The sequence below is a fragment of the Paroedura picta genome, chromosome 2, assembly GCF_049243985.1.
Source record: "Paroedura picta isolate Pp20150507F chromosome 2, Ppicta_v3.0, whole genome shotgun sequence".
NCBI classification, from domain to species: Eukaryota; Metazoa; Chordata; class Lepidosauria; order Squamata; family Gekkonidae; genus Paroedura; species Paroedura picta.
Window position 1 is genome coordinate 4,082,180 of NC_135370.1, and position 19,074 is coordinate 4,101,253.

The window sequence follows — 19,074 nt, forward strand, 5'->3', positions numbered from 1 at the left end:
TCCACTTTTCCCAATTCCCCAAAAATCGCTACAACGAAGCAATTTTGGCGCTAGTGTTGCAGGAGTGTTGCAGATTGCTCACGACGTCATGTGGAACGCAGTTTTAGTGGCGAAATCAAAATGTAAGACTAGTGCTATATTAAAGTCATGCAGAATGGCCCTTATTGTTACATCGAGATGGAAGAAACAAGAGTTACCTGGAGTGGACACTTGGTTGGAGCGAATGACTAATCTTGTTGTCATGGCAAAAATAACTAATCCAGTAAACAGAAGGCCATTAGAAGAATTCTCTGAGTGTTGCGGTTTCATTTTGGCATTTGTAGGGAAATAAAGTTAAAGTCTTTTAGAAGCCAAATTATAATAAACAAAGAATATTTAGAGGGATATAGACTATTTGCAACTAATTTAGTTTGGAGGGCCCATTGGGGTAAAATATATTGTTAATCTGTTAATTTGTTTATTATAATGTGTATTGAATATTGTCATATATAATCTTTAAACTGCCCGTGGCGCCACGGGCGCCATCTTTAAACCGCCCGTGGCGCCACGGGCGCCACGGACTATATAAAAGGCTAAGCCGTTCTGAGGCGGGATGTGTCCGTGATGAGGAAGGGTCCGAATTGGACCCTTCCTCAAGACAGACAATCGGAGGGACCAATCGGCAGGCGCGAAGCGCCTGCCGATTGGTCCCTCTGATTCCCAGCCTCAGCAACTGTGAGCCGCGCGCAGCGCGGCTCGCAGTTGCTCCCGGCCTGATGCGGCGAGAGGCGCGAAGCGCCTCTCGCCGTGTCAGCCTGCTGCCCGAGGGAGTCCCCGGCAGTCGCGCGGAGCGCGGCTGCCAGGGACTCCCTGCCCCTTGCGAGCCCCTTGCCCCCGACCTGATCAATTGGGAGGCGCTTGGACCCTGCAGCCCGCCGCCATTACCGCGCTTCCAATCAACTGCGCAGGTCGCTGCCTGCCCGCGGGGAAAGGAGGACCCAGCCGCCGTGACTGTGCCGCCCGTCCCATGCAGCCATCGCAGCCGCCGCCTGCCGCGCCCCCGGCCCCGCCGCGCACTCCAGCCACCCGTCGGCACCTGCATCCTGCTCTACACACCGCCCGCTTCCACTGGCAGCTGCCACTCCACCGCACCAGCTCCAGAGACCCAGGTAGCCCTGCCCCTTGCAAGCCCCTTGCCCCCGAACTGATCAATTGGGAGGCGCGAAACGCCTCCCGATCCGCCCACCTCCACCTTTGCTTCGACCCTGCAGCCCGCCGCCATTACCGCGCTTCCAATCAACTGCGCAGGTCGCTGCCTGCCCGCGGGAAAAGGAGGATCCAGCCGCCGTGACTGTGCCGCCCGTCCCATGCAGCCATCGCAGCCGCCGCCCGCCGCGCCCCCGGCCCCGCCGCGCACTCCAGCCACCCGTCGGCACCTGCATCCTGCTCTACACACCGCCCGCTTCCACTGGCAGCTGCCACTCCACCGCACCAGCTCCAGAGACCCAGGTAGCCCTGCCCCTTGCAAGCCCCTTGCCCCCGAACTGATCAATTGGGAGGCGCGAAACGCCTCCCGATCCGCCCACCTCCACCTTCGCTTCGACCCTGCAGCCCGCCGCCATTACCGCGCTTCCAATCAACTGCGCAGGTCGCTGCCTGCCCACGGGGAAAGGAGGACCCAGCCGCCGGTCCCATCGCAGCCACCGCCCGCCGTGCCCCCGGCCCCGCCGCGCACTCCAGCCACCCGTCGGCACCTGCCTCCTGCTCTCCACACCGCCCGCCTCCACTGGCAGCTGCCACTCCACCGCCCCAGCTCCACAGACCCAGGTAGGCCGCAGCGTCCCGGCCCCCGGCCACCATGCTCGCCGCCTCACGGGTCGCCCCATGCCCACTCTTCGGTCCGGCCCCTGGCCCCAACGAGCTGCGCCGCAGAACTCCCCTGCCCGCCTAGCGCCCGCTGCATTTCGGGGGCAGCGGGCTTATTTACTAGTTTATTATATTTCTGTACCTACTTCTTATTTCTAAAAATAAATTTAAAAAACCTAAAACATTGGCTGACTACAATTCAAGTTTCCTCCTATGATGGAAGGACACGTTTCAGAATGGGTGTTGCCTGCAGACACAAAGGGGGTGCCTTCCAGGGAGGGGCAGTGGCTCAATGGCAGAGCACCCCTGTCACATGATTTTAGACTGTATATTTAGGTTGCAGCTGTGTAGGGTCTGTAGTTGATCTGACCTGTTGGCTGTGTTTTATTGCCCTGATGCTCCTTCCTGCATTCCTCATCCCCCCCCCCCACTTGCATCTTTCACCTCTTCATTCCTCTTCTCACCATCTCCATCGCCCTCTGGAATGCAACCTCGGGATCTCCGTATCTGGTTGTTGAGACTACTTGATGTCTTTCCACTTTCCCTGGGTTCCGGGGGGGGGGGGGGAGGCCCAGAGTTTTATGTTGTATCTCATATTATTGACAATGCCTTGCTGAGTGTGCTTTCTTACTCAATAAATGCAATCTTTTGCTTCAAGTCATGAGTGTGCTTTTCTGGGTAACTGAAGATCCTCACAACCTGTTTTGTGGGCAGAAGGTCCCAGGTTCAATCCCTGATATCTCCCATTGAAAAAGGGCCAAGGAGTAGGGGAAGTCTTCCAAACATCTAACTCACTCTTTGTGGGTCTGCCATAAGTAGCAACTTGACAACACTTCACACCTGCACAATATTCCTTGCCTTCATCCAATAAAACGTGTCCTTTGCGTTAAGAAGAACAAGAAGAAGAGTTGGTTCTTATATGCTGCTTTTCTCTACCCGAAGGAGTCTCAAAGCAGCTTCCAGTTGCCTTTCCTTCCTCCCCCCACAACAGGCACCCTGTGAGGGAGGAGAGGCTGAGAGAGCCCTGATATTCCTGCCCGGTCAGAACAGTTTTATGAGTGCCGTGGTGAGCCCAAGGTCACCCAGCTGGCTGCATGTGGGGGAGCGCAGAATCGAACCCAGCATTCCAGATTAGAAGTCCGCACTCCTAACCACGACACCAAACTGGCTCTCACCAAACTGGCTATTAAGAAACTGGCTATTAACTGGCTATTAAAGAAAATAGAGAAAAAATAAATAATGGGCAATCGGCATAGTTTATTCCAAGCTCAAAATCTGGCTTTTTTCCTGTCTCGGAATCTGAGGGTTGTCACTTTTAAAGTGTCAGAATCTAAACTCTGTTTGAATTCCTATGTGGTCATGCACAAAGCGCATATATTTTGCATACCTCTGTTTTCCACCTATGCATACCAGGAAGAGAATAATACTTTTCCTCTTCACAGGGAAATTGCAAGATTAAATCTTCGTCTCCCCGGAAAACTCTGGATGCTGCAGTGATAAAGGGCCATGTTTAGTCATTCTTAGCACGGTTCGCTGGCATCAGGCAACTCTGCAGCTTTGTACGGATAACTGGAATAACAACAACAACCCGCAGCAGAAATACACAATGAATAATTGAAAATGTTCCGCTCTTCGCTACACAAGGGTAAGCCTCCTTTTGGAGGGATTTGCTGACCGCAGGGAGACCCTTTAAGTACGGCATGAAGTTCAGACTCAGTATGGGAAAGCAGGTCTGGTGTCATCAGGGAATGGATTAAACAAGAACTTAAGTTTGTTAGAGACTAGGGCAGGGGTAGTCAAACTGCGGCCCTCCAGATGTCCATGGACTACAATTCCTATGACCCCTTGCCAGCAAATGCAGGGCAGGGGCTCATGGGTATTGCAGTCCATGGACATCTGGAGGGTCGCAGTTTGACTACCCCTGGACTAGGGGCTGCATCCAAACTGAAGTTACTGCAGGCACAAGGACTGCTGCGTATTGAGCATGGTCTTCCTGCCTCCTCCCTCCTTCTGCAGCCCCAAATGCCCTTAGAAAGCCTGTTGGTGAGAACAGAATTCTCTTCCCCAAAACAGAATATCCATGGGGCATTCCAGTCTGCCTGAGAAAGGGCAGGTAGGAAACCCAAGCTCTGGTCTTGCATACGCAAAATTGTCTTGTCAGGGTCCATGCCTGGACATGGGTGTCTGCATTAAATATGTGTACATTGTACCTCTCCTCGCGTCAGCACTCTTTGGTCTCATGTTCTGGAAGCAAAACATCCCCACTTGTACATTCCAAGAACGTGGGGGCTGAAAGGTGGACCAAGTACCATTCCCTGACTAGCGTTCAAACATGCCTCTTAGGTCATTCCCATATTTGAGGCTACTTCTCATCGAGGTGAGCCTTCTCAGTTTCATGTACTCATGCAACTCCATAAGTAACCGATTACGAGAGATCCAGGAGACGTCAGATCTCAACTGCGGCTGCAGCTTCTATGCAGAGTTATTAGAAGTGGACAGAGCCCTGAATTATGGGTGTTGGAAAATCACTTGAAACCTTTAGCTTGCTTGATGGTCTTGCCTGTCAGACTCTCTTAGCATAATTCACCACTGGGTGGATTTCCGAGACTCTGAGCATGGTAACTGGAGCCCAAGAAGACATTCTGTGCTAATGGTTGGCTTTAAAGCAAAGTGCCCAGACCCCTGTGTGATGGGAGAAGGCAGGCCGATCACCCGCCCCTCCTCCCTTTCCCAGCTCATTCCTCGCCTCCAGAAAATAGATAAGGGGTTGTGTTTTGCCTGCATATCCCAAAAAGACCGTGGGATCACTTTTGACAATTTAGGTTTGCAGTTGTGCTGCACCACGGACTGCCCCATTTTAAAAAATAAGTCAGAGCAGTAAATGGAGAGGGGAGGATGGGTGCAAGGGTGGGACAAAGCTAGCCAGACTATTGCACGTCTCCCCATCCATATGGTCTCATCCCTAGTTGCTTACTGGTTGCTCACACAATTTAGGTTGGTAAATACAGTTTTTTTTATTCCTGAAATCGTGAGTTAAAAATAACCACATCATGACCCAGCTACTGGACAGCCTTGAGATGCTGGTGATATCGTGCGATGGGGGCTCTATATGCCGCCAACATGTGAAGGCTGTCCAGGAACATTTTCCTTGTGTGGAAATGGTTAGGGTGTTCCTTCTAGGTGACACTCTAGGCTGCCTCCCCTAGTCGCTATTGTCATTACTACATAAACTGGGGAGAATTCCTAGAACATCCCAATGTAGAATCCATTTTCCCCTACCAATTCTCAATTCATCATGAATAAGAAATTGGGGGGTGGGGATGGATAAAGGAGAGGTATAACAAACAGTTGAGAAAAATGTGTTTAAAAATACTAAATCAACCCAGCATGTCATTGATCCAATACATGAACTATTTTGAACACATGACAGACAGAGAGAAGAGAATTACGCAGGACTGTACACATGACTCCATTCCTTCCTTTGAGTATATACCCTGAGGCAAACATTTACATTCACGGACAGGCATAAATGTCCTTTGTGAACGTTCGTCAAACTTGTTTTAATGCAGGATTCTACTGACATAGGTTCTGTGCTTGCCCACACAAATGCAGACTGGAGTACCCCAAGTGGTCATTCATTCGAAGTAACATGCGTAACTCGTGTGTATTTTGAAATCCTATCACACTACAAGGTTCTGACCTCCCTAAGTCTGCAAAAAGTTTACTCTGTTTCCATCTTAAAACAGAAACAACTGGCTGACAAGGATAAATGAGGCTATAGGCCGTATCCAAAAACATTTTCCCTCCTTCATAATAATACTTTCTTGAATGCCCAACCTACGGAGAAGGTCATCAAAGCTTATATGCCGTTATCAGTTGGTCTTCATAACAAGCATTGTGTTGCTGAACCTGTACATTTTATCCTAGTGGACCAATCCGGACACCTAAATTTAACCCCAATGGAAAAGGCAATTCCAGAATATATTACATAGAGCCACTTGCTTTCAGCATTCCTGTCTGCTTGCAACAGCCCCAGCTGGGCCAGATTGTAGAGTCTTTCCTTGCGGGTCATTAAGGGTGCAGATAGACACAAGAGCAGAATATTTATTGCTTCTGCTTCTTCACTGTACAGGTATAAATGGGTCCCAGGTGATCTCCCCCAGCCAGATTGTTTACCAGATCTACTGACCCTCATTCAGCAGAAGAACAATGACCTCTGCATACCTTCAGTTTCCCCCATAATGCCTTTCAGTCACCAAGGTTACCTGATCAGGAGAGTTCAAAGGGTGGGTTACCCACCTGTCTGTATGGTTATGGATGAAATGGAAATACTTGGCTCCATCAGCAGCTGTCAAAAGAGTTGAGGAATAAAAAGAGTCATTTAGGAAATGGAAGGAAGGCCTTATTACCAAGGATGAGTATAAACAAATAACCAATAATTGTAGGGGGAGTGTTAGAAAAGCTAACGCTCAATGTGAGCTTAGGCTAGCAAGAAATGCTAAACATAGCAAAAAAAAGGCTTCTTTAGTTATATTTCAAGCAAAAAAAAGAATAGGGACACCATTGTACCACTGCGAGGACAAGAAAGTGAAATTAGATGATGAAGAGAGGGCTGAACTGCTTAACTCCTATTTCTCCTCAATCTTCTCTTGTGAGGGAAATAGTGATAAGTGTGGCAAAAACGTAACACAACATGGGGGACAGGAATGGTGGCCTAGGATCACTGTTGGAACAGTCCACAAACACCTAGTTTCTTTAAATGAAATAAAGTCTTCTGGGCCAGATGCTGCATCCAAGGGTACTAAAAGAACTTGCAGATGTCATCTCCGAACCTCTGTCCATTATTTTTGACACTTCTTGGAAAACAGGTGAGGTGCCAGACGATTGGAGGTGGGCAAATGTTGTCCCCGTCTTCAAGAAAGGAAAAAAGGAGGATCCGGGTAAGTATCGACCCGTCAGCTTGACATCTGTAGCTGGCAACATTTTGGAACAAATAATCAAACACTCGGTCCTTGAGCAGCTGGAACCGAGAGCTGTGATTTCTAAGACTCAGCACGGGTTTTGCATGTCAGACCAACCTTATCTCTTTTTTTGAGAAAGTGACTACCTTGCTGGATCAGGGGAATGGCGTGGACATAGTTTATCTGGATTTCAGTAAAGATGGATTTCTGGATTTCCACATGATATTCTTTTTCACAAGTTGGTAAAATGCGGTATGGATCCTAATTCTGTCAGGTGGATCAATAACTGGTTGACAAATCATTCCCAGAGGGTACTTGTTAATGGAAAAGTGTGACAAGTGTTGTTGAACATATTTATAAATGATTTGGATGAGGGATTAGAGGGAATAATTATTAAATTTGCAGATGATACTAAACTGGGAGGGGTAGCAAACACAACTGAAGACAGCAACAGAATACAGGATGATCTTGATAGGCTCGAGAAGTGGGCTAAACTGAATAAAATGAAGTTCAATAGGGACAAATGTAAAGTTCTGCATGTAGGTAGGAAAAACCAAATATGCCAATGGAGGAGACTTGTCTTGGCAGTAACATGTGCAACAAAGAGGGGTCTGGAGACCAAGACATATGAAGAAAGGCTTGGGGGGGCTTGGTCTGTTTAGCCTAGAGAGGAGATGACTGAGAGGGGATCTGATAGCCAACTTCACATATTTAAAAGGGTGCCATATGGAGGATGGGGCAGAATTGTTCTCTCTTGCCCCAGAGGGACAGACCAGAATGAATGGGATGAAATTAATTCAACAGAAATTCCATCTAAACATCTGGAAGAAGTTCCTGACAGTTAGAGCGGTTTCTAAGTGGAATAGGCTTCCTCGGGAGATGGTGGGTTCTCCATCTTTGGACATTTTTAAACAGAGGCTAGATAGCCATCTGACGGAGAGGCTGATTCTGTGAAGGCTAAGGGGTGGCAGGTTACAGTAGATGAGTAATTGGGATGTGAGTGTCCTGCATAGTGCAGGGGGTTGGACTAGATGACCCATGAGATCCCTTCCAACTTTATGATTCTACTAGTAATCAAGCCCGCTGTATTCTACTAGTAATCAAGCCCACGTGGGCGCAGCGTGGTGGCGGGCTGTCGGCGGGGGCTCCGTCGGGCAGCAGGGCCTCCCCCGGGCGGCGGGCTTGTGGCGGCGGCGGCGGGCTGATGCAGGGGGGGGCTGCCCCGGGCGGCGGTCTTTGTTCAGCGGTGTCCTGATGCGGCGGGGGCTGCCCTGGGCAGCGGTCTTTCGGCGGCGGATGCCTGACGCGACGAGAGGCACTTTGTACCTCTTGCCACGTCAGGCCGCCGGGCAGGGAGCCCCCTGGCAGGCCGCCGGGCACTGTGGCCCGGATACACCGCCAGATCTCAGAAACTGAGTACCTTAAGCGCCAGCAGCATTTTAGGGATGTCGGTTTTTGAGAAGGTTAGGTTGTGAGGGAGTGGTGGCTCCAAGATTATCCAACAGGCTCCCGTGACAGAGTGGGGATCTGAACTTGAATCTCCTAACCATCTGACTATGCTGGAATCCGGTATGCAAATAAATTCCAAATGAACACAGGATTCCAAGTGGGGAATGGGGGGAATAGAGCTCTCTCCCAGAGAATGCGGACCAATGCAGAGGGGGGAGCTCTTGGCCCGCCATGGTTGCTGGACTCCCATATAAGCTGAATGGTGAAATACTAAAGCTAGAGAAGTTTAATCATCCATTTGATTGCATTGGCCAATTTCTTTAAAAAACAAGGCCTGTTTTTTTAAAAAGAGGTTATCTATTGCAGCCAAAGAGGCAGGGCCAATGCGTTCCCATTTCCCCTAAAAGAAAAAAACCTTCGGCCGCGTCTAGTTGGAGATTGGAAACAGTATTCAAGAGCGAGAGCTAACAGTTTTCCGATCCTGATTGCGGTCCAAGAGCGCTATCAAAGTTAATCCGGAAGGGGCTCAGAATCGGCAACGTGCTTTGTACACACACCAGATTAATTAGCCTGGCTGACCGCTTTTCAAACATCCAAGTCCACACCACCGATCTAATCTACAAAGCTCATTAAAACCTACCAAAGGCGTACCTGGAGCAAGGGGGGGAGGAAAGGCCTTTCAAGCTTTCAGGGGTTGTGATAACAGCGTCAAAAACCCCCTATCTGTAATCAGTGTGTGTGTTTGTGTGTGTGTGTTTGTGTGTGTGTGTCTGGGGGGATGGAGATGCTATCTTATAAATATGCTGTACAAAACAGGATGCAGGACTCTTGTGACGAGCCAGCTAAAAAAATTATGACTTGTTTTGTGGGATGCTGCAGATGAGAATTCAGCCCAACCAAAGCAGAGAATTCAAAAGGTGCTTCTGGAGGGGAAAAAACACTCTGCACATCTGATAGGCACAGGAGTGCCTCGTATTGTAAGCAGCCCATTGCCTGAGGTTATCGCCTCTCGGATAATGACAAGGTTATGAATGTGGCGACTGCTGCTGAAATGGAACAGATTCAGTATCCTGGCGATGGAATAAGTTATGATGATTCCCGAGATACTCGGGATGAAGCAGAGATAATGCTGATAAAGTGGGTGACACAGAGAGACACTGACTTTCCGCCGTTGCTACAGGTGCAATTGGGAAGCCGAGAAAAACACTTCCCGTGGCTTTGAATCGCGGCGCTCCCTGGGCAGGCTCAGACGCCTGAAGGCTGCCCTGCTAAGCTGTGCTAACCAGGAACCAGGGGCATTGGCAAAGCTCTTTGTCTTGCAGGCACACAAACACAGAGAGAGAGGAAACGCAGCCCTTGAAACAAATTACACCGAGGTTGACAAAGCGCGTGCCAAATCAGCTTGTTACACAGAAGTTGTTTGATTTGAATACTGAATCGGATATCTGAGTTTGTCAAGGATTGAGAGACATTTAGCACAGAGCAAAGCGGACGGTGTGTGTGTGTGTGTGTGTGTGTGTGAGTAGCACACTGGTTAGTCACAAACCCTAGTTTACAAATTGGGAGCTGGCTGCACGGAAGAATGTTCCCTCCCCCTCCCCCTCTCCAGCATGAATTATCTCGTCCCTTCTCCGTTTAGCTTTTACCCTGGTTGAGATTTCTGTCTAATTTTATTCTGCACATCCATCCCAAGCCAATTTTGGTACCACAGTTTTAAATGCAGCTACAAACCGTGGTCACCAGAGAATTTCTTGGGCCCAGGGAGCTGCTGCTGCTTCCCCCGCTGTAGGGGCCGCTGCTGTCTGCCGCTGCTTCATCTGCCCCTGGGCGGCAGCTCCATTGCCTGGGGGGCCTGGTTTGCTCCTGCAGGGCAGCACAGCCCCTGTCGCGGGGCTTGGCCTCCAGTCCGCCATGCAGCAGAGCATGCAGCTTCCTGCGGTTAGCCTTGTGGGTGGCTGCTGTGGGTTTCACTGCAGCTCATTGCAGGGGCCTTTGGTCTCCCTGATGTGCTGCTGTTGCTGCCTCCAACTTGCCTGAGCCACTGAGCATCCGTCCGGCTGATGATCATTTCCCAGCTGGGCCTAACCTTGGGGCAGCTGTTCTGCAACTCATGAGACTCCAACTCCTTCCCGGCTGATGGCCCCCAACCCTATTGTGACCGCTGCCACTAGTCCGGTCACGTGGGGCGACGGTTGTTGTAGTCGCTCCGGGTTATTGCATCCGTTAGTCCTGACTCGCTCCAGGCCCCAGGCTCCTGTGGCCAGTCTTGGGGTGACCTCTTCTTTCACCCTTTCCTCATAAGGAATGTTCAGCCTGGAGAAGAAGAGGTTGGGAGGGGACACGATTGCTCGGAGGAGGGCAGGGAGCAGAGGACAGGACCCTCAGTTATGGGTTTAAACTGTGTGTAGAATGATACTGGCCAAATATTGGGGGGGGGATTTCACAGAGGGCGGTTCAGCAGTGAAATTGGCCGTCAAAGGAGGTGGTGAGCTCCCCCTCACTGACCCCTTCCATGATTCTAAAGCAGCTTTGAATGTCTCTTGCCTTGAAACTTTGTAGGGCAGGGGTAGTCAAACTGCGGCCTTCCAGATGTCCATGGACTACAATTCCCATGAGCCCCTGCCAGCATTCACTGGCAGGGGCTCATGGTAATTGTAGTCCATGGACATCTGGAGGGCCGCAGTTTGACTACCCCTGCTCTACAGGGTCACCATAAGTTGGCTGCAACTGTAACAGTGACTTGTCCCTCTCTATCTGTCTTGACCCTTCAATAGGTACTGGTCATACAGTGTAGAGACTTGTTAGTAATATCTTGGATCCCTGTTTGTGTGCAAGAGTCTATGGCAGGGGTAGTTAAACTGCGGTCCTCCAGATGTCCATGGACTACAATTCCCAGGAGCCCCTGCCAGCAAATGCCCATGGTCATACTAGGATCGGCTATTGTATGACCAGAACCTATTGAAGGGTCAAGACACACAGAGAGGGACAAGCCACTGGGGAAAGGTTTGGTGTTTGAAAATGGGCCATATTGACTTGTGAATTGCAGCAAAAAGAAGTTGTTAAAATACCTTTCTTATTTGGAACACCATTCTTGTAGCTGTTTTCTTCTTCTTTCCTGTGTCTGTAGCTCTGTCCAGGACCGAGCTTGAAGTCCAAGGCAGGATCATAGCTGGCAATGAAACTGACCAGGGCGCGCCTAAATCCCGTCTGCCAGATTCCTGTCTCCTTTTAAGCTGAAATTGTGCAACAGCGTGGGGAAAGCCATTGATTGCTCACGTATATAAGTTAAGGTTTTCTGGGGGGTTCTCGGTTCAGTCTGGCTTCATTTTTGTACCATGCCGAGGTCCTAATAAAGAGCTCAAATCACTTCTGGTGTCTGTGTCCGCCTCTGAACCCACAGATTTAACAGATGGTGCCAGAATCACAGGCCCAGACAATCCTTTTCAGAAGTTATAGAGAAGTAAACTGTAGGTCAGAGGTCAACTTTGACTATCGACTCCAGCTTACAGGCATGATCTAGACAGTGGTCCCCAACTGTTTTCGGGCCGGGGACCGGGGGGGGGGGGAGAAGGAGGCCCGGGGACCAGGGGGGAGGTGCGGGTGTGGGCACCCACACCTCCCCCCCACAGCGCAGTGCTCACTGCGCCGGGACCGATCAGCTGTCAAAGCAGCCAATCGCTCCTGGGGCAGTGAGTGCCGTGCTGCGGGGGGAGGGGGGAGGCGCTGGCATGCTGGCACCCGAGCCTCCCTCCCCCCCACCCGTAGCCTGGTACCAAGGGCTTCATGGCCCGGTGCCGGTCTGCTGCCCAGGGGTTGGGGAACACTAATCTAGAATACATACACAGGTGAGAAAGTCTTGTCCAGTTGAGATAAATCCCTTCCATCTGCGGAAATTGCCACCATATCCAACTCACTGTTTGGGAGATGGAGGTCAGCCTAATATGAAAGCACACTAATATCTTAACTTCTCTGCTCTTCTAAAAGCACAACCCCCCCCCCATCTGCTATATTGAGTCCATTTTCAATCACCTTTTGGCCCTGACCAGCAATTATCTGCATAATCAAGCATGTAATCCTCAAATAATCACCACTATTAGCACCCACAAAGAGTTCAAGGGTATTTCAATCATAATACTTCAATAGCTTCTTCCCAATGACTGGACAAAGACTCTCTCCCCCCCCCCCCCCCACACACACACTATTGTTAAGCTGGAATGAGAGAGGTTCCCAAGGGATGGGGCTTTTCTCAGGGCCTTTCTGCACCTGATAAATATCATAAAATGCTCACCTTATGCAGGCACCGTATTTTTGGCGTTTTACACAATGCTGCCAACATCCAGCATCCAAGCAGCAAACCAGTAGCTACATCCCCCATTTTAAAACGCTAGCTGGGGAGTCTCATAAAGTGGATTTCCCCAACTAGAAAGTGCAAGCTACAGGAGAGCAACCAGCAAGCCACGTGGTAAGGAAAGTGTGGAGCTAAAGTAGCGCTATCGCCTCCAGTTCCCACCCTCGCACCCACCTCCCTCCCCCTTCTCCTGGGGACAGTTTTTTTTTTAGCAAACTGCCTGGAGCAACTAATAGGCATTAAATCGTGCAGGTAAAGCACAATTCTAGCCCCCCAGTTAAAACACGAAGCATGCCTCTCTAAAGTCCCCCCCTCAAAAAAAATTGGGAACAAGATTAATTTTTAAAAGGTTCAAGGCTCGTGATTCCATAAGGGGTGGCATTATAAAAAGCACTATGCGTCTATGATTAGATGCCTAGGTGTTTCACTGGAGAAGTTTTACTAATAAAAAAAATTAGCTACCATCATGGGCCCTTAAAACATGGAGAAAGGTGATTGACTGCCTGGCTTGATTGACAGGTGGAGGAGAGTTGCATGTCAAGTGCGTTGCTCTCTTCCACTATTTCAAGCATGCATGTGGAGTGCTAAGAAGCGGGAGAAGGTGGCAGATGAAAGCAAGAGAGCCAGAAGATGAGGAATGGCCAGAGGTGTGTTATTTTTTTTAGCATTACGACATTTTGCTGGCATAACGCTATTTTTTTCAGTGTGCAGAACTGCCCTCAGTTTACTGCTGTTCATACCTGGGCCTCCCTGACTTGGATGGCTCAGGCTAGCCTGATCTTGTCAGAGCTCAGAATCTAAGTAGGGTTGGCTTAGTACTTGGATGTGAGACCGCTGAAGAAGTCTAGGGTCTCTACACAGAGGTAGAAGCAGACCACTTCTCCTCATCTCATTCTTTGAAAAAACCATGAAGGCTTGCCATACATCACCTGTGACTTGGCAGGTTTGCACACACACACACACACTTGGGCCTAGTTCTCCAGCAGTAAGCCTAAGTTTTTGCCTCAGCTGGAAGAGGCTCGCATGATCAAAAGATTCTCTGGGGGAGGGGAGTTCCCCCCATGAAGCACAGGGAAAATTACACATCAGGGACAAGGATTCTAGCTTGCCTTTTTGCCTGAAATGGTAGTTTTCTGTTTATGGGGGGGTTTCTATATAAAGAAATCTTTGTTACTGTAAGCACCTACTTCTCAATAGGGCCAAACAATATGCTGGGGCGTCTGAAATGCACAGAATTTTATGAGGAGTATCAGGTCATAATTCAGAGCAGGACAGTGGCACAAGACAAGGAAGGATTTTAGCTTCCCCTTCTAGGCATCATTTCCTCAATGTCACACAGCTTTGGGAAACAGCTGTTTACCCCATGGACATAAATGCAGTCTTTTGCATCTGGGAAATGGCGCAAAAGAGGGGAAGTTTACACTGTTTCACTTCTCACACCGTAGTCCTGATGAGCGTATTCGATGTGGGGTGAAATGTGCTGTCAAGTCACAGCTGACTTAAGGGTATCTCAGGGCAACAGCGCAAAAGAGGCTGTTTTGCCATGCCTTGCTTCTGCATCACAACTAGGCTTGTGTGCTGGCCGCCCCGGGCTTAAACGGCCGCCAAAGTGACCAAAGTGTGCCAAAACACACAAGCCGAATCGCAACCCTGGACTTCCCTGGTGGTCTCTCATCCAAGGACACAGTTGCCCCTGGTCAATGTCACCTCTCTGTTGAATTCCCAGTGAACAAATGCATTGTGGACAAGAAGTTTCATTATTAGGAGAAATGGTGAACAGAAGCAAGGATTTCCTTGCCGAAACTAAAAAACAAACTTACAGGCATACCATTATGCTTCCCCCATGATCCTTCCCCACCCACACCCCCAATTTGAATCGTGGTGTGTGACACAATGTCCCCGGCCCTGCAGTTTCCCAAGCCACGTTTCCCATGCAACTCCAAACATTCCTAAAGGAATACACCAGCCAAGCAAGGCCAAAACTGCTTCCAGACTCCCTTCTTCTTTTTCATGATGGATTTACATTTATGGTATGTTTTTATTATTTTTAATTTGTAAGCCAGCTTAGGAAGGTTCCTGGAGTAACAGCTTAGTGTTGGCATCTTCCAGGTGTTGCCTGGAGATCTCTGGGAATTACACCCCATCTCTGTTTACATAGATCAGTACTAAGGGTGTGCGCCTTAGTTTGGTTCGTACACCTCGGCAATCACCGCAGCCCAAGCAGTCAGTGCCACGGTGCAGAGAGGAGGGGCAGTGGTGGCGGCAGCACACCAGCCAGTGGCCGCCACTGCCCCTTCTCTCCATGCCGTGGCGCTGATCTCCTACGCACTGCTTCAGGCTTCGGTGATTGCCAAGACAGCTGAACCGAGCCGAAGCACACAAACCTAGCACCCCTTGAGAAAATGGCTGCTTTGGAGAATGGGCATAGCCCACTAAGGTCTCCACCTCACCCTAAACTCTGCTGCCCTCAGGCTTCTCCCAGCATATCTCCAGGAATTTCCAGACCTCAAAGTTTAGGATGCTTTGGGCTGATCCTGAGTTGAGCAGGGGGTTGGACTAGATGGCCTGTATGGCCCCTTCCCACTCTATGATTATGTGAGTCTATGATTCTATGAAAGTGACACCCTCGGTGGCATCAAAATATTATAAATTAATAAAATTGGTCACATTGCTATATGGTGGGGGAAGCAGCATAACAAGAGTTGCTTTAAGACAGACACTTAAAAAAGAATGCAGTTTGGAATATAACAAAGACTGCGATCAATCTTTCCCCGTGTCTCGAAATCTGAAATGGTGTTCCAGTTTATAATAGCCACTCAATATGTAGAGAAGGGCCTTGGTTCAAGGAAACAATACATAATCCATACAAACTCTGCTGACTGCCTTCCCTCGGATAAGAAATACGTCCTAAATTTCCTCACGCCTGCCAGATTGAATGCTGTCTTTTCAGGTTGCGGTTATAAATTACTAAGTGGGGGGGAAATGCTAAATCAATACCTAAATTGATTCACACACATGGTATTTATCATCAGCCCTCCCTGCTGAATTTTCTCCCTCAACTCATCACAGGCCAGCCAGCAAATCTGGGCATATAATAAAGCAATGACTTCGGCGATCTTTATTGCCCACTTGGGACCCGTAATCAACACCCGATCGTCCTAAACTCGGCCGGGAGTGTAGGGGCCTTTAAAATCCAGGACACTCTAGTGGTCCCCGACACTCTCGGAGGCGGTTGGCTTTGAGCGGGTCGTGTTAGGCCAGGGGTAGTCAAACTGCGGCCCTCCAGATGTCCATGGACTACAATTCCCAGGAGCCCCTGCCAGCGAACGCTGGCAGGGGCTCCTGGGAATTGTAGTCCATGGACATCTGGAGGGCCGCAGTTTGACTACCCCTGTGTTAGGCCCTTCCTTCAGAGCCAAGGTTAGTTGCCTGGCAACTGGTCCTTAAGGCTCTAACAACTACCCAAACACAAGTAACTTGTTCAGCACTACGAAGCACGTTAGGAGCGACTTCGGAAATGCAGGGCTCCCACATGTGTCCATGTTCCTCCCAAGAAACGGGCATTGCTTAAATCCACAGCACCATATTGAAAGAATAAAATCATTTTATTGTGAAGAGAAGCAAACTATGTACAGAAAGAACAGAGAGAGAGAGGGAGAGAGAGAGAGTTCTGGGGTACAGTCCGGAACTGCAGGCCGAGATGCCAAACTGCTGGCCCCGCAGTCGGTTGTTCTGGAAGAGCTGGAGCCGGATCAGGCAGCTTGTGGTCCATGAAGGCGGTGAAGTGACAGCCTTCTTTATGCCAGGAGTATTTGCCAGTCCTCCCAATTTGGTGTCATCTGCAAACTTGATGAGTAGTCCCTCCACCCCCTCATCTAGATCATTAATGAATATGTTAAAAAGTACCGGGCCGAGCACCGAGCCCTGAGGTACCCCGCTACTCACCTCTCTCCAGTCTGATGAAACACCATTGACAACAACTCTTTGAGTGCGGTTCTCTAACCAATTCCCTATCCACCTAACGATCTGAAAATCCAGATTGCAGTCCTTCAACTTATCCATCAGCAAATCATGGGGAACCTTGTCAAAAGCTTTACTAAAATCCAAGTAAATGACATCAACCGAATTTCCCTGATCCAGCAAACCTGTTACTTGGTCAAAAAAGGAAACTAGGTTGGTCTGGCAGGACCTGTTGGAGACAAATCCATGCTGACTTCCTTGGATCACCAAATTGTCCTCCAGATGTTTGCAGATCGCTCCCTTTAATATCTGCTCCATTATCTTCCCCACAACAGAGGTCAGACTCACTGGTCTGTAGTTTCCCGGGTCATCCTTCCTCCCTTTTTTGAAGATCAGAATAACATTTGCTCTCTTCCAGTCCTCCGGGACATCTCCAGTCCTTAAAGAGGTCCCGAAGATGATGGACAAGGGCTGTGCAAGTTCTCTGGAATGTTCTTTGAGTACTCTCGGGTGCATTTCATCCTGACCAGGGGATTTGAACTCATCCAGTGCAGCTAAATGCCTTTCGACAACCTCTCTATCCATGTTAACCTGCCACCCAGACACTGTCCTTTGGCTACGGCCATCTCTAGATGTGCCTAAACACTTTGACCTGTGGGAAAGAACAGATGTAAAATAGGCACTAAGCCTTTCTGCTTTCTCCTCATCCTCCGTTAGAGTTTGTCCATCTGCACCCAACAGTGGGCCTATTGCCTCCTTTACTTTACGTTTGCTCCTCACATAACTGAAAAATCTTTTCTTGTTACAATGGGCTTCCCTGTCCAATCTTAGCTCACTCTCAGCTTTGGCCTTTCTGATGCTTGATCTACAGTGCCTAGTAACCTGTAGGTACTCTTCTTTAGAGCTCTGTCCTTCCCTCCATTTCCTGAACATTTTCCTTTTCTTTCTTAGTTCCTCTTGAAGTTCTCTGTTCATCCAAATAGGCTTCTTAGAGCTCCTGCAGTGTTTTCGTCTTTCTGGGATAGTCATTGATTGAGCATGCAATAGCTCTTGTTTGAGTAGCGCCCACCCTTCACATGCTCCCTTCCCTTCCAGCATTCTTGTCCATGGTATGACACTCATCATGTCTCTGAGTTTATTAAAGTTTGCCCTACGAAAATCCAACATCCACGTCTGGCTACAAGCTTCCTTGGCTCCCCATCTCAAAAGGAATTCTATGAGGACATGGTCACTTCCCCCTAGGGTCCCCACCTCCTTCACCTCATCCACCAACTCTTGCCTGTTGGTCAGTATTAAGTCCAGTATGGCTGAACCTCTTGTGGGTTCATCTACCATTTGATAAATGAAATTGTCAGCCAGGCAGGTCAGAAAGTTGCATGACTGAAGACGCTTCGCAGAGTTTGTTTCCCAGCACACATCTGGGAAATTGAAGTCACCCATGAGGACAAGGTCCTGCCGCTTGGATATTTTCTCAAGCTGCTCACAAAGTGCAGCATCCACATCCTCTCGTTGGTCAGGCGGTCGGTAGCAGACACCAACCACCACACTGTTTGTTTTCCCCTCGCTTATTTTCACCCAGATGCTTTCCACTGTAGATATGCTCTCCTTCACTAGAATTTCCTGACAGGTAAGCCCTTTCCTCACATACAGTGCCACTCCTCTACCTCTTCGATCTATTCTGTTTTTTCTGAACAGTTCTGAACAGTGATCACATGAGGTGTAAGCAGCTGGTTGGTGCTTGCTTGCTCTCCCTCCCCACACGGTGAGTGAATGTGCCAGTAGATCATTTGTAGAAGACCAAAGTAATCTCTTGGTGGTGGGAGCCAAAACAGTAGCCCGTGGCCACCAGTAAATGAACCTGGTCTGGGTAGCCCAGGCTAGCTGGGTCTCATCAGACCTCGGAAGCTAAGTAGGGTCAGCCTTGGTCAGCATTTGGATGGGAGACGACCAAGGAATAACAGGGCCACGACACAGACGCAGCAACAGCAATTCACCTCTGACTGTCTCTTGAACCAGCCTTTAAGAGCAGTGGCTTCTAATCTGGAGAGCCGGGCTAGATTCCCTGCTTCTCCTCCACATGCAGCCTGTTGGGTGACCTTGGGATACCCACAGTCCTGTTAGAGCTGTTCTCGCAGTGCAGTCCTGTCAGAGCTGTCTCAGGCCCACCTCCCACACAGGGTGTCTGTTGTGGGGAGAGGAAGCCACTTTGAGGTTCCTTTGGGTAGTGAAAAGAGGGGCATCAAAACCCCACCAGGGGTCTCCATACATCGGCAGAGACTTGATTGGGGTGGGGAGGTTTTGTTACCCTCCCGTAAGAGTTGCATATTCTTGTAGTATCAAAAGATATACAGTATTTGCTGGCGTATAAGACTACTTTTTCCCCCTGAAAAACATGCCTCCAAGTAGGGGGGTCGTCTTATACGCCGGGTGCACTTCAGTTGGGATAGACATAGCTGCCCATAGTAGCCCATAGTACTGTATTTTGAGTGGAAATGTTGGGGGGTCGTCTTA

The 19,074-nt window shown here is 49.3% G+C and overlaps 1 long non-coding RNA gene across 2 annotated transcripts in view; it reads left to right on the forward strand.

Annotated features, from left to right (window-relative positions):
* The first annotated feature begins 3,376 nt into the window (after positions 1-3,376).
* LOC143828507 (uncharacterized) overlaps positions 3,377-19,074 on the forward strand; it is a 38,725-nt gene continuing 23,027 nt past the window's right edge. For both annotated transcript variants that reach the window (XR_013227676.1, XR_013227679.1), the window contains exon 1: positions 3,377-3,490. This is a non-coding gene — a long non-coding RNA (uncharacterized LOC143828507). The remainder of the gene's footprint in view (positions 3,491-19,074) is intronic.